The sequence below is a fragment of the Nuphar pumila genome, chromosome 3 (assembly GCF_984573655.1).
Source record: "Nuphar pumila chromosome 3, dmNupPumi1.hap1.1, whole genome shotgun sequence".
In the NCBI taxonomy this organism is placed as follows: Eukaryota; Viridiplantae; Streptophyta; class Magnoliopsida; order Nymphaeales; family Nymphaeaceae; genus Nuphar; species Nuphar pumila.
The window spans coordinates 14450299-14456298 of NC_143251.1; positions in this window are offsets into that span (position 1 = coordinate 14450299).

The following is a 6000-nucleotide window of genomic DNA, read 5'->3' on the forward strand; positions in this document are numbered from 1 at the left end:
ACCGACATAGGCAGGCGGGGGTGTAAATGGGTCGGATCTTATCGGTGGAGTTTTTGGGTTCTTTCTCCTTTTTCGTTCGGGATTGAAAGGAATCGGATCCGCGTTGGTGTTGGCTCTGATTAGTGCCCCGATGGATGCGTTCGGGACATGTTGAGCTCAACCCGGTAAGGATTTGAGTTTTGAGTCTGGCTCATAGTTTTTTTTTTTTTAAAGGCAAGCTGGGATTAGGCAGACCCTACCAGTTATACAACTATATCATTGGGTTTTGAACCCTCAACATCCCAACACAAGGTGACGTGCACTAGCTGCTCTTACCAGACAAGCTAAACCCTTGTTGGTCGGGCTCATAGTTGCATATAAACTCAGGCAACGAAACTAGTTTAAAAATTTGGCTATAAACTAGTTTAAAACAAGCTAAACCCTTGATGTAGTAGTCATAGAACAGATCAAATACCGAATCAATCCACTTTTTGCTTAAACTTCCATGTGAACTTGTCCCATGAGCCTAATGGAGAGTGTCTGAGTTTAATAGAGCTGATCAAATTTGGCTCGTTTACACAATCTCTCATCCCAGCTGCCAGTTTCCAAACACCCACTACTACCGAATGCATCAACTCCCAACCCAACTGCTAATTTTCAAACGTAGCCTTAAATATGCTCATGTTTAAAACAAATTATACTATTTAAAACATACAACTAATAAAAGTCAAGCAAATATAACTTTTTTTTATGTTGCCTACTATATGTTTAATGAAAATAGAAAAAATAATAAATGTTAGTTAACACATTAAAAGAAAAAAAAAAGGTTGATATATGCTATAGTAAAGTTTAAAAGGTAAAAAAAAAGAACATACTTACCATGAGAGTACATGGCGGGCTTTTAGTGGAACATAAGAAATCAAAATATAATCATTGAAATGTTTTAATTTGTGCATAATTGTTATGTTATTGGCATGATGCATTCTAACATATTTATCCTATAATATGAATGCAAGGATGATTATTATGTTCATGTAAATTATGCTTAATTATGATATTGTGATATTGGATGATTCAGATGATATCTGAAAATATGTCAATGCTTATTTCTATGAATGAAATATGTGTGTTCATGTGTTTTGGTGATTACCTACTGAGGTTATGGACTTATTCCTTTACTTATCATATTTCATGTAATGAGTAGGTTGGAGGGTGATGACAGTAGGCTCGAGGTAGTGCCAAGAGGGTCACAGTTCTTTAAGGCTTTAAAAAGAACTTGATATTTTATTATTTGATTAAGTCTTATTAACTCTAATAATATTTGAGACTAGTATTTGATTTATTTTAAATACAAACTATAGTTTGATTTAGTTGTTCTAGTCTTATGCATGTATGTTGTATTTTTAACTCTCTCAAGGTTTAAATCGTATTTAAAACTAATTTTCGTTATGTTACTCAAAATAAGTGTAAAGGGGTTTTAAAAAAAATCCTAAATTTTCGGTTTCAAAAGTTGGGGTGTTACAAATAAACACTTATAAAGTATGACAAATAACAAAAACATACTTTTTATGGGCAAAACCCAGGATTATAAAGAAGAAATCGGTCTAAAAATACCTTGAATCGGTCATCTAAAGGTCTGAACCATTTCTGAAACTTAAGAATCGGTCTAAAATATGAACAAAAGCTCATATATAAAGTCCTCTAACCGAATGAAAAAATCCTTGTTCTTTCATGAATTCATGAAAACAAGGTCTCTATATTTCAGAACCGGTGAAAAACTAATAAAAACCGGTTAAAAAATGGCTTTAAACCAGTCCTAAAAGGTGTCATATCGATCAAAGGACCGGTTCAGATATAAATAATAAACAAACCCCTTTTCGGATATGATCGAATCCAATCTGGATCTAGATCCAGTTCTAATGAATCTCGGGTTGGATGCCCTTGATCCAGATCTAATCTAGATCCAGACTCATAATGATCGGGTTCCGGATTGGATTGAGCCCATAACCCAATATCAGCGTATCTTTAAAATAGAACTGGAATGTAAAAAACGATACACACCAGTAGATGACATGGACGAAGCGACGTACGGGTGCTTGGCGTTCTCCTCAACCTATCTACACCCACGATGAGTCCAGGCCTTCAAGTCGATGGTGAGCAGGACCTTGAACCCAATGAGAAAAATGAGGACACCTTGACTACTCTCATCAAGCAACCATGCCTCTATTTATAGTGGGAGGAAAATGAGGGTTTACAGAATTTGAACCCTTTCACATTCACGTAACTCCTTCCCTGCTAATTCTCACTAATTGCCCACTAACCCTTTAATTAATGTCAAACCGGGTCATACTTAGGGTTGGACCTAAATCGAAATATCCAACATGCCTAACATCGGCTTGCTAATCTAAAAATATAGATATATACTTAGCAAGATAAAGGGCAAAAAAAGAAAATTGCTTCCTATGGTTAAAAGGTAAACCTAAAAGGCTATATATATATATATATATATATATATATATATATATATATATATCCATGCTAAACCCATTTGGTGCTAAAGTGCATGCTAAAAGGGTTTTTAGGGCTTCTTTAGTGCTTTTTATGAGGTTCCAGCTTCATAAATGTGTTGGGCATGATCGATTTACTAAGAATTCACACTTGATTCATGTGTTTTCCATGAAAAAAATGATGTTTGGAGCCTCAAAATTTTACAAAGATTTTGGACTGTTGATTTTTTGAACTTTATAAAAACCCACTCTATTGAAATCAAACACTTCAAGAGCTGATCCCTATAAAATCAAGTACATAAATCACATATGTACGATTAGAATTTAAAAATAAAATGAAAAAACCTGAAAAACCCATTTAACATGCAGTTTAGCACTAAATGGGTTTAGTGCTACCCATTACTCTCTCTCTCTCTCTCTCTCTCTATATATATATATATATATATATATATATATATAGAGAGAGAGAGAGAGAGAGAGAGAGAAGCTGAGAAATTCTTGTTAAATTTATAGGAGGAGAGAGTGGTATTCCTCTTCAAAAGGAGAGAAGATGGTGTCTTTAGATTTTAGACGTTTGAAAGTGGGAGAAGAAAGGAGCCGTTTGGCATCTCAAAAAAAGAAAAAGAAGAATAAAAAAAGAGAGAGAGAAGTGTGGAATATGATAATTTGCCTAATTCAATGTGTATTTAATTTCAAAAATTACATAGTTGCCATGTAACACATTCCATTTTTGAAAGAATTCTACAAACTCCCAAACAAATTCATATTCTCATTCTTTGGACACATGACAAAGCTTAATTTAAAAAAAAGTTATAGCCAAAATTTCTGCCTCAACTACCCTAGCTCCTGCTTTTATAAGATTTAGGATTAGGATAAATTTTTATGGAATATTATATTGTAATCATGTTCTTTCATTTATTATCCTAGCAAACAATAACATACATGAGAATAATCTCGTCCATGTGGAGAGAGAGCGTGTGTGTGTGCATGTCCGCTACTTGAGAATACCTGAACCTATGCCACATAAAATTCTAAATGGATTTACAACTTGGAACCCATGCCTAAGTTCTAGATCCAACACAAGTCAGTGCACCCTGACATGCATAACTTTCATACCAAGATTAGCACAATTAACAATGTCAGACTAAGCTTAATGACACAACCCTGACTGTCAACTACAAATGGATTAAAATTAAGCCCTCTGTTTGTTTCATGCAATTTTCAGGCGGAATTGCTGAGCTGACATTCATTTCTCTTCCTTACCCACCATGAGTGAAATAAACATCAAATTATCACAGTGGGATAGTGCTATGCTGCAAGTAGGCCTTAGTTTTTCCTACCACCTATCACTTTTCATGTGTAAATTCTTTTGTACCTTCCTCCCTATGAAAGCATTTACAAGAGAAGGATTCTTTAGAAATATGTGCCCTTTCTCATGAAAGGGCCTTCTCTTTCCATGAGAATGAAACAAACAGACCCTAAATCTATTCAGATTGAACGCCATGGCGGAAAGACCCATCACCTGGGAAAAACAAAATTCAAACATAAATCAATCAACTATATACCTTCAACAAGCCAAACAGCCAAGATGTAAGGAGAGATGTTGACATTAACATATTGAAAGATCAATAAGCCAAAATTACCATGAGTAGCTATTATAGTATAAGTTTTTCCCTCTTAATTAAGTTTGTAACTAGAGGTGGGAGCCACATTGGGACCAGGGTGGGTACGTGCCCACCCTGACCCGTCTGGGTGGCTACCTAGTGCCCACCTTGACTCTTTGGAAGGTTGGGTCAGGGTGGGCACAACTATACCGGACCGACACCCCTCCCATTCCCACATCCTCGGCCCCGCCTCTCTCTCTCTCCACCCCCCCCCCCCCTTCCGATTTTCCTTGATGTTGATTCGTTCCCCATCCCTAGTTGCTTGGCCTTCCACTCCGATGACTCGTCCCCTGTCCAGTGGCACTAGAACTAGTGCAACATGTTCTCTCTCTCTCTCTCTCTAAGCTTTGCCGAACTGGGTTCAACCATCCGCCATTCGTTGGCCTTTCTGGTGCATTGACCAAGCCACAGTGGCTGAGACCCAGAGTTTCCTCCTTTCCAAACCTTTTTTTTTCAAAAGGCTTAATAGATTTTTTATTTCACGGTTCCTTTTTTTCAATTAGCTTAATGTATTGTTAGGGTTTAGGTTTTTGCTGTAGTTTTTTTTTAGAAATACTATGAATGTTTAGTTAGGGTTTTAGAGTTTCTTGTGTTTTATTTTTCAATTAGCATTAAGCATGATCAATGAACACTTGGTTTTGGTTAGAATATTTGGGATTTTTTTTTCAAATAGCTTAAATCTATGATTTTTTTAGGACTTTGGGTATTGATTGGGTTTTTTCCAATTGACTTGAATATGTATGTAATTACGGTTTTAGGGTATTTTGTGCTATTTTTCTTTCAATTATCTTTAAGCATGATTTCATTAATGAATTCTTAATTTTGATTATCAAATCCCTAAATCTTTGATTTTTGCTAGAATTTAAAATTTTTATTTTTGTTTGTCAAATGACATAAATATTTAATTTGGAGTTTTTATTTTTTTAGTTAGCATATTTATGAATGATGTTTGTTAAGATTTAGGGTTTTGATTTAGTGTTTTTATATTGACATAAACAAATAGTTTATGCTTCTAGGTTTTTTTTTGTGTGTGTCTGAATTGCTAAATATTGTGTGATTTGATTTTGGTTAGAATATTAGGCTTTTTTAATTAATTAATAAATATAAATCATATTTTTTGATGTTTGTTGAAATTAAGATTTTGATTTGTTTTTCCAGAATGACATAAAATTTGGTTATGGTTTCGAGTTTTCATGGGTTTTTTTAATTACCATTAGACATGAACCATGAATATTACTTGATTTGATTTTGGTTAGAATATTAGGGTTTTCATATCAATTAGCATAAATTCATAATTTCTAATGTTTGTAGTTATCAACTTTTTGATTTGGTTTTTTTAGAATGACATAAATGTTTACTTTATGAATTTAGGTTTTTCTATTTTTTTTAAATTACCATTAGGCATGAATCCATGAATATTACATGAATTTATTTTAATTAAAATATTAAAGATTTTTATTAACTGACATAAATGCATAATTACGATGTTTGTAGGAACTAGGGATTTGATTTCAACTTTCCAGAATAACATAAATGTTTAAATATGGTTTTAGAGTTTTTTTTTTTAATTACCATTAGGCATGAATCAATGAATATTGTGTTATTTGATTTTAGTTAAAATAGTAAGGTTTTTTATCAATTAACATAAATAAATAATCTATGATGTTTGTAGGAATTAGGATTTTGATTTGTTTTTTTTAGAATTATATGTTTAGTTGTGGTTTTAGTTTTTTTTAATGTTTTTTCTAATCACCATTAGCCATGAATCCATGAATATTACTTAATTTGATTTTAGTTAAAAAATTAGAGTTTTTTTTATCGGTTAGCATAAATGCATAATTTATGAAGCT